Genomic DNA, 10,631 nt, shown 5'->3' on the forward strand with positions numbered 1-10,631 from the left:
AGTTAAGAGGAGAGAAGAAGAAATCCTTACCTTTGCTACTTCTCTTCCTTACCTGAAATTAAGTAATCCATGATCCACCTAATATAGAACTATATGTAAAAGTAGTTTGAAATTTCACAGTCAGATTTTAAGAAACCAATTTGGGGAAATGATAATTTTTCTTCCACTTTATAGTACCCCATAGTGTCTAACATAAATTTGGAAGTAGCAAATGGAGGGAACTCATGCCCCAAACTGCCAAGAAGTTGAGGTTAGCTAGGCCTTGACTCCTAATGACATCCTATTCCCATAGATCAGCATCTCACTCAACCATTACCAGTGAAGCTTCCATTAGCAGTAGCTGGAAACTAATATGTGGACTTACAATGTGCAGAGAAATGTAAATACTGTCTTCAAATGACCCTGGGCAGTCTGACTCAAGACATTTCCAAGCCAAGCTTCTCTAAATTCCTGTTTAGTCTTTTAGCTGTTTTCTACCAGGTTAAGTAAGATGGAGAATGAAATCTATTTTCCACAGACTTCCACAGATTCCACTGTTGTTCTCTGTTATATTTTACAAGTACGCATTTTTCTTTAGCTAACTGACAGGCAAATAATGATCCCAATTTGTGTAATATAAACACTGTGTTTATTATAATATCCTCAATGAGAATGAAGGAAAATGGTGGAGAGCTATTGTTTTATACTTTTTTATCTTGTCCAGGATGCATGACTCTTAACATGTTAGTAGCACACTTTTAAGGAAAGGTAAGAATGTCTCTATGTACAGAACTTAGCTGTGAAAAGATTAGTGCCAAGGTGGAGTTTTTAGGGTACAGGAATAGATGGATGAGTAGATTAACAGAGGTTAATATTTTGTGGAAAACAAGATAGTGCTTTTGATTTTTACAAACCCTTATGCAACTGGATGACACCTGGAGATATGTAGGCCTCATGTTGTAATGTCAGTTGCAGATACTTACTTAGGCGTTATTCAGGCTGGTCTAGTAACCATTCACTAAAACAGTCCTGTGCTAGGTCACTCTGTATCTTTTGTCTGTGTTGTGTCCCCTTTCATAATCACCATTGATGAATCCTAAGACTGAGTTCTACATTTCACAAGCTTTAGTGACTTCAGGCTCTGCCTTTAGTGATATGATTAGGTGGTTAATGCAAGATTATAAACACCTTAATAATGTAAGAGTTATGTATGTTCTGCTTGTGCCGTGAGTGCATTTCCTGGTACTATGTCTGGAATAGAGGAGGTCTTCAATAAATAATGTTTGAATCCAAATAGTATTGTTTCTCAGACAGCGCTCCCCAGGGGAAAAGCAGTGAGTAGCTTTTTGATGCAGTGTATAAACTCGACACATCAGAATGAAAGACACCATAAGGAAGGAGGAGGATTCAAGAAGCCAGAAAAGGAGGGAGAAAAGAAGGGAACAAAGTGAAATAAAAGCAAGTCAGTGATTGTAAGGCCTATTGTTGAATTCAATGTTTACATATCTCATTGAGCTGGTTTACGGTTCTGGAAGGTTCTCTGCATGGCACTAAAGGAGAAGGGTGAATACCAATCCACCTACAAACCCTTTGCTCTCCAATGGTGACCTGCCTGCAAGATATGCTGGCACAGTAATGGCCAATGATTGGAAGACTAACCAACCATTGCCTGATTGGATTTAAGGCCCACTCAATGGAAGGAATCCATTCCCAGCCCCACTTGAGCACCAAAAACATGAGATTAGATAGGCCATGAGTCCTAATGACATGCTGCTATAGATTGGCATCTCACTCAACCATTACCCATGAAGCTTCCATTAGCAGTAGCTGGAAACTAATATATAGACCTACAATGTGCAGAGAAATATGTAAATACTGTCTTCAACTGACCTTGAATCCTTCAGCAGTCTGACTCAAGACTAGACATTCCCAAGCCAGTTTCTTTAAATTCCTGTTCTTTTATCTCTTCTCTTCTACCAGCTTTAGCAAGGTGGGGGAAAAAAAAGTCTGTTCTTTGCAGCTAAAGACCCAGTTTGTTTCTCAGCCTTTGCAGAGAGCGGAATCCTTTTCTTGTTCTTCTGTGTGGCCTGCAGTGTGGGGTCAGAGCCTGTGATCTCTGTGTGACACAGTAGTGGGTCTATTTGCTTATCTCAGCCCCGCCTTTACTGGGAAATTGAGTGGCAGCCTGGGTGGTAAGACTGAAACCCTGAGATCAGTAAGGGTCTCATGACTTGTGTTTACTCTGCCCTCAGCTTGCTGTGAGCATAACATTGCTCACGCCTTCCTGCCATGAGCTACCCTGTGCAAACAGAAAAATATGACCTAGGCATTCTGTGTCCACCAAACAAATTACTTGCCTTTTTGAAAGTGTATATATAGAGAGTGAGGTACTTCCTCATATACAGAAAAAATAGGTCATTTCTTTCCCTCAATCTGTGCAACAAGATTTCTTATGCCATAGGTTATAGCCCTCTGCCTGGATCACATAGCTGCTTCTGCAGAAGACCATCTTTGAGACTGGAGGGAAGGCTCAGCAGTTAAGAGGTCTCGATGACTCCCACATACACAAGGAATGCATACTCACACATTCACACACACACACACACACAAGCAGAAATAAGAAAATATATATTAAAAACAGGTAACCTTCAAAGAAGCAATAATTGGTAATGTGGAGCAATAATTGTGTGTGTGTGTGTGTGTGTGTGTGTGTGTGTGATAGAAATCCTGAAACAAGGAACATTTATGCTTTCTAAGTATCTTTATAAAGTTTGTTTAATAGTATTTCTGGAGATGTCAGAGCAGCCTTATATTAAAAGATTACTAAAGATTCTAAAAATAACACCAAACACCATTACACAAACAAACATTCAAACAACAAACAAAACTACCACCACCACCATCCACAGCAACAAAACCAAAACCCAAACTAAATCAACCAGCCAACCAACCAACCAACCAAACAAACAAACAAATAAAAACCAAGCCTATTGTTTATTCTACACAGTTTTACAACAAGCGACTTTTGACACTTACAGACTCAGAAAGATGCACGGGCACTTATGACTGCATCTAATTAGTCACATGTGGGCGTGGGGCATGAGACCTTCAGTGAAAACACAAGAACAGTCGTATTCTAGACAAAAAGTGATTGCAATAAACGTCAATGCTCCATATACTGACCTGGAAGTATAGATTATAATGCCAATAGTAATTACAAATAAACAGTCTTAAGGGTATACAGAATACTTATGATTCAAAAACCAAAATAATATTGATAACAAGTGATGAGGGAGGCCATCATATGGATACAAAGTGTTTTTTATAGGGTTATAATAGTCAACATATCATACAAAATAAAAGAGAATGGAGAGTTTGAAAGGAGACTCAAAAGAGTGGAAAATCAAATACAGCAAGGATTAGTGTCACTGAGCTGAAACGCATGGATGGTTGTTAAAATAGTTTTCACAGATTCTAAGGAGGGAGAGCTGGAGAGATAGATGTTTTAGTGGTCAAGAACTTAACAAAGAAAATGAAAACTTTATAGCTTTCAGAAAAAAAAAACCCAAATACTTTTATTTTGTTAGTAAGTTAGGGAAGTCTTAGAGAATAATATGCATAAGTTTAAAAATCACTCAATTTATTGTTGTAAATGTATAGCACTTTATATCCTATTAACAAATTTTGATGTTTTTGAGCTAATAATTATATAGATATATTTATATCAGTGTTATTTATACTCAAGATGTACACATAGGCTTTATTTAAAAGTAATTTTTAATTTTTTGAGGGTATCATTTCCTCTTGCTTTCCTCCCTTCAAACTGTCTCATATACCAGTTCTTGCTCTTTTTAAAACCCATGGCCTCTTTATTTTTAATTAATGAATGACTTGTACATACATGTATATGTATATAAATACACATATTTTTAAATATATAATAGAACCTCCTTAGTCTATATAGTATTATTTCTACGCATTCATGGTTGACCATTTGGTACTGGATAAGGGATTGATGTGCTTCTCTCTGGGGAAGTCTGTTTGTTCTGCTATTAGGGTTCCTTACTTGTCCGTGGTTCTTTGTAGAGTGTTAGGAGGCTCCTGAAGTAAACTTTAAGAGCATTACTTTCTAAAGCAATGCTTTTCAAGAACTACATTTTCCTTGAACTGTCAAAAATTAGCATAGCAAAATCCTGAAACTGTATGGTCATTTGCTTAACATCCTTATTTATTTACATAAAGGATACGTGCTTTGCATGTTACAATCAGAGTTCTTTGAGAATGTTGAGTAGTATAGACAATGACAGACAAATCGCACAAATTGTTTATTACTTGATAGGAAGCAGAAATAAGCTGATTTAATACATGCAATGGCATCACTAATTTGTTCAAAAGTTCTGTGGTTTGTAGATGAAATAGCCCAGTTGAGTCACATATTGAGGGCTTGTCCTCAGAGAGTATGTATTCAGAAGTAGACTGTTGAGAAATGATTGGGTTGTGAGGACACTAATTTTATCCATCTGCTAATTAATGGATTTATAGATAGAAGGCTACTATGAAAAAGTAGTCCATTGTGAGCATTCCTGTACAAAATGCATAGTATCTTGTCTTTGGCTTCTTGTTTTACTCTGCTTCCTGGTCATGTGATGTTCAGCAAAACTATAGGCCCAGAGCAATAAACACAGCTAACTAAAGACTAAAATTTAAAAACCTAGAAACCCAAGTAAATCTTTACTCCTTGTATTTTATTGTCTAAGGCATTTGTTGGAAAGAAAAAAAAAAGCAGACTAAATGAAAATTATTTTAAAGTATGTGTGTGTGTGTGTGTGTGTGTGTGTGTGTGTGTGTGCGTGTGTGTGTGTGCACTTAGAAATTCATAGAAATTTGTATTAACCTTTAAAGGAAGCTAGACTTCTAGGTCTTTTGACTATGATCAAATATAAAGTTAAACCAGTATTTGATATTTAGAAAACTAACAGCAAATGGATATTTGATAAGCAATTTAAATAGACTTTTCTCCACTTAATAAGATTGAATTTCATTATCATATTAGTTTCAAACACTAAAATAATTCTACGGCTATTTCCATTTAAGTAAATGATTCCCTGAGCCATCTGTGTCCTTTGGGGATTAAAGATGAATGGGAATCTCTCTATAACTTTCCATCAAAATCCATTAAGGGCCATGCTGCCTCAAGAGCTTCTGTTACATGTGATGTTGGTTAATGTGCTTTTAGAGTTAAGTGCATGTGCCCCAGCCAAGCACTAATTTGTTACAAAGAGATCACTTGCAACAATTTTTCTTGTTTTCTTGCCTCTGCCTCTCTATCATGCAGTTCATTAGAACTGTACAACTAATGTCTTTTTAATTGGCAGTGTTTTAATTGGGATTATGAATTAATCACTAAAGGGTCATTTTGTTTTGATGAATATTCTTTTCTTTCTAAACATTAAGGTGGAGGAGTATCTGTCACTTCTGTCTTTGCATTACAATTATGTCTTTTTAGCTGTTAAGAGAGGCAGTCACTTTACAGGGTGGTTCTGGTGTACGAGTATGCCCACAAAGCCTCAAAGTTTCTGCTGAGAATCTATCGCAAGTACAGCTTCTGAGATGATATCGTTTCTCATTGACTGTCAAGAAGGACGATAGCATACCCAGAGGTCTCTACCCACTCAGAGGAGAAGGGAAGGGGGTGTGGGAAGGATTGTGGGAGGGGGTGACTGGGAGGGGGCAGTGAGTTGGGATGTAAAGTGAAAAAGTTAAAAAGGAAAGTACCATTTGCACTTTGGTGACAGACACCTGGATAGAGTTAAGTCTGACCAGCCTACAGAGGAAGCTAAGGAATCCCAGAGGGCCTTGGGAAACACAGAGTGCTGCCCAGGTGCCTTGACTCAACTCCAAGTGCGAATTCCCAGAAGTGTTTCTCAAGGGCAGGTGCCTACAAAATTCTTCCTTTCGCCTACTCAGGACCTCAATAGTTTCCTCTCCCTGAATAGGAAAAGCAGGCAAGAAGCTCTTGACGCTTGAAAATCTGATGAAGAGACAAACCATATGCTTTCACGAAGACAAAAATGTCTCCTTCTACTGTTAGGGTTGAAATCTCGGCCTGTGGCCTGCGCCCAGACAAAGCACACCCAGCCAACATAATTCCACATGGAAAGGTTTAGTGGGCACGTGGGGGGAGGGGGAGGAGGGGAATGGGGAGAGAAGGGAGGAAGGGGAGAGAAGGGAGGAAGGGGAGAGAAGGGAGGAAGGGGAGAGCAGAGAAGAGAAGAACAAAGAGAGGAGTAAGAGGGAGAGGAGGGGGCAAGCTGTCCCCTTTATGGTCAGGCCCAACTGGCTGTTGTCAGGCAACTGTGGGGCGGAGCATGCTGTTGCCAGGTAGCTGTGGGGGTGGAGCTTAGACAGAATACCAACATCTATGTTCCAGTGGCTCTCTGCTTCAGAGAGGTTCCCTTTGCCTTTTCTTTTACTCGGAACTCCTCCACTTTATTTCCACCTCCACCCGAGGAAATAGTGTGCTTCATTCACACAGACAGTCTGGAACTCTTGCCAATTTGGGCTTTTTAGGCCAAAAAATGATGTAAACAGAGAGCATGACTACTTGCTTAAAAATGGAGTCTTTGCAGACCGCTCAATTCCTGTACCTATTGCTCAGGAAACATTATAGAAGAGGAGTGTTAAGTCTGTAAGAAGCTCAGGATCATACAGCTTTTGTAGAATTGCGTCTCCCAGCAATGTCAGAAGCTACGCCAAAACGTCTCACCAACATAACTGGCTAAACCTGAGCCGAACGAAGCCAATACCAAACATGACAAAGTGGAGGTGAGTTGGACCCTATGGGGCCTCAACCCTACACAAAGAACTACAGGCAAATAAGAAATGTGAGGGTGAGAGAATAGTCTTCCTCAGGGAAGAGAAGACCGATTGGTTATTTGGTACCAAATAGCCCTGAGAACATGCATTGAATAACATTATAAAAATGACAGGCTATATTTAGGCATATATACATATTTATTGAATATATACATATATTGAATGTATACATATATATTGAATATATACACATATATTGAATATATACATATATATTGAATGTATACATATATGTACATATACATGTGTGCATGTAACAGCAATTAGTAAATTAAGAAGTTATGAATTTGAAAGAGCAAGGAGGGGCATGTAGGAATGTTTGCAGGAAGAAAAGGGAAGAGAAACATATAATTTTATTATAATCTGGAAAATAAAACAAAAACAATGAATTTGGCACATGTCAACAGAGAACACCTATTTGGAAATTTATCAAGATTCTGCATGTATACCAATCTTGATTCAATGTTATTGTATCATTGTGGATCAAAACAAGACATCAACAATGTTGGGAACACACATAAATATCAACCTCATTACAATATTAACCATTGATACTTGCAGATAACTAATAATGTTTAGTTTAACAAAAGCTTCTGTGCCCATATAATGGACATTTTACAAATAGCATCTCATTTAATTATCAAAATTGTCTTTGGAGACAGGTATGTGGTTCCCATCTGTAATGCCTACACCGAGTAAATGAGGCAGGAGGAAGTGCGAACTGGACATTTGAGCTATATGGGTTCTAAGGATTCAGAGTGAGTCCCCGTTGTAAGAAAACCAAAACTCAGTAAAAAATGGAAAGACCTATGAGGTGAGGCCCATGCTTCTTTATGTATATTCAGATGTTTTTCAGGTGGTAACTCTCCTATAGATTATTATTTTACAGAGGTAGAAAGGGCAGCTTTCATTAATGGTTTTGAAATACCTTTCCATTCCCTTACTTCTGAAACTAGATATAAAAATACATTATATATAATACATTATATATAATGCTTACATACATTTTTTAGTTGTATATACGTATGTGGAGGCAAAATGTTTCTTGTGAAAATTTTTAAGTTCTCAGGAGTGAAGAAGAGAGGAAGGAATGACCTGGGCTGACCGAGAATCAGCTTTTCAGCTGATACCAGCATCAACCTTTCCTTTGCTTGAAAAGAATTCAGTTTTCTTCTAATCCTGGCATAGCTCTTTGATCTAGTTAGGGAGCCTGAGGGAGAGACATCACCCAGGAATTCTGCACCCTCAGTGGTTGTGTTTGTGCAAACATAGGACCGAGGCATGCCCGCCACCAAGAAAAACAGCCCTGGAGAATAAAGCGTTCTGAGGAATATTTGATGCAGTTTGGATTCATTAATTAATATGGACATCTCTTCTGCTTCCACAGATCTGAGATATGACAGAGCCAAGAGCTATTCAACTGCAGGGAATTTATTTCTTCACCCCAATTAGTTTGCTATTGTGTTCTGATAGCAGCAGATATTCCTAAATGAGTTTTGGTTGGACTAATTACCTCCCTACTTCAAGATCTTATTGTGGAGTTCTGAGAGCCTTTGTCCATCAGCTTAAATGAAAAATAAATAAATAAATAAACAAACAAATAGATAAATCTCTTTTAATTATCGTGCTAAAAAAGTAAGAAATAATCATTAGAGAATAGTTAAACATTTTTTCCTTCTCCATTCCACTCTCTCTTCCGTTTTTCACCCCTTAAGTTAATCAAAACTTGTATGGAATTCATTCCGAATATATTAAGAATAAACTTAGTTTTCTTAGTCAGAATCCTGGCAGAACATTATGGTCATCCTTACAGGGCATTTTTCTCCCCGAGTTTCAGAATAACCTTGGGCCCACATGTATATATGCATGTTAGTTATATATTTAAAAGCCAAGGGGGAAATACAAAGGCAAATAACCTAAGTTTCACTTCAGTAGTCAGTTTTATTAGTAACTATGAATCCACGTCCACTGTAATCAGAGAATTAGTCCACCTTTCACTATGGACTTTACATTCTAACATTTAAGTCACCATGTCTGCAGTTAAGGTAATGGGAGACGCTGTGGAGGAAATGGGGTTAATCAGTTGCCTTGGAAACCAGTAGGACAAATTTGGTAATGGCCTTCAAGTGTAGGAGACTGTGATCTCCATCTCCCCTGAGGTTAGAAAAAGAAAGAGGAGCCTTAAACCACAGCTTAAGAGGATTATGTTGGATATGTAATCAGGATGGATCAGAAGTGGAAAATGCCATAAAATCATCCTTTTCAGAGGGTAGGAAACTGAAGCCAAAGTTGTGAGGGTTCCTACATAAGTTCCAAAACCTTGTGAGACTTTGTTCAAAGAATTCTACCTGCCATTGCGAGTATGGGTTAGATCTGGGGATGGTTTACCAAGAGGCATGTTGAGCTTTTCTTCTGACAGTGAGTGACAAGACTGTTTTTTTATAGCTTTTTTTTAAAAAAGATTTATTTTATTTATTTCATGTATGTGAGTACACTGTCACGGTCTTCAGACACATCAGAAAGGGACATCAGATCCCATTACAGATGGTTGTAACCCACCATATGGTTGCTGGGGATTGAACTCAGGACCTCTAGAAGAGCAATCAGTGCTCTTAACTGCTGAGCCATCTCTCCAGTCCCCGACAAGACTATTTTTAAATAAAATAACAAGTTAGTTAATTTTAAACTAGCCATGGAACCCTTTAAATATTTTCACATGTCCCCTCTGTGGAGTAAAAGGAATAAAACATTTTATTTCCTTTTCTCTTGTAATATGGAAATTTGTTTTCCTGATACACTCATTCAGGAAATCTCTATTAAGCATTGCATTCAGTAGTGTGCTAAAAAAAAAAAAAATATACAGCAGTCTTTCTGTAAAAAAATGGATTAGAGCAATGACAGTCAAATAATGGAGCAAACATTAAAAAAAGTTATATGTGTGTGTGTGTGTGTGTGTGTCTGTGTGTGTAGTAATTTTATTTAATTTGTTGTCCTGTGTGTGCATTTTCCTATATGAGCAAAGTTGTAAGTTGTGTGTGCATAAACATGTGGAGGCCAGAGATTGGAGTTTGCAGCTTCCTAAAGGGCTCTCCACTTTCTTTACTGATGCAGGGGTTCTCATGGAGCCTGGAGTTCATCAATTCAACTGATCTCTACGTGTACGCTAGAATTGCAGGCATGCTACATGACCACTGAACGTCTATGTGGGTATCGGGATCTAAATTCTGGTGGTTGGACTGGCACAGCAATTGCTTTGCCCACTGATCTATCATCCCACACTTAAAAAATCTGGAGAGATAATGTAGCACTTCTTTCATAAAATTCAATTCTGTAAAAAAGTATCATGCCTATTATTTATTTATTGTTACTTTTGAGAATGTGTCCTACTGATCTCTGTCTGGATTTGAAATTTTGATCCTCCCCTTTTCATCTTTCTAGGGCAAGGATCATAGAGCTCTGTAGGATATCGTACATGTAAAGATGGGTACACGATAGAATGAGGTCTGTTATTGGATGATAAGGAAGGATGGGCGGGAGAAAAGTTTTAGAGAGAGGAAGAGCCTGGAGCAAGGCGGAGAAGCATCAGGGACAACATGGAGGCTGATGTTAAGATTCCTCTCTGCACATTCACTTTCTTAAGGGATGGACGTGTACAGGGCTTTGTATGCTTAGGTGGGCAATTTTATCTTATCAATTGGATCAGAGGTTATTGTGTTGTGTGTTCTTTCATGTGGCGATTTAAGTTTAAGAGAGTGTGTGGCGGCCGAAAACACTAG

At 38.1% G+C, this 10,631-nt stretch overlaps 1 long non-coding RNA gene across 2 annotated transcripts; it reads left to right on the forward strand.

The window, feature by feature from the left end:
• The first annotated feature begins 6,375 nt into the window (after positions 1-6,375).
• Positions 6,376-10,196, forward strand: LOC102552661 (uncharacterized). 2 transcript variants are annotated; one of them, XR_015687192.1, is made up of 3 exons: positions 6,376-6,804; positions 7,518-7,669; positions 9,967-10,196. It is a non-coding gene; the product is annotated as an uncharacterized LOC102552661 (long non-coding RNA). The 2 variants fall into 2 exon arrangements; XR_015687193.1 differs by lacking the exon at positions 9,967-10,196 and adding an exon at positions 8,243-8,458 and having other exon boundaries at positions 6,381-6,804.
• Positions 10,197-10,631: the final 435 nt, after the last annotated feature.

This window comes from Rattus norvegicus, chromosome 4, assembly GCF_021556685.1.
Source record: "Rattus norvegicus strain SHRSP/BbbUtx chromosome 4, alternate assembly SHRSP_T2T, whole genome shotgun sequence".
In the NCBI taxonomy this organism is placed as follows: Eukaryota; Metazoa; Chordata; class Mammalia; order Rodentia; family Muridae; genus Rattus; species Rattus norvegicus.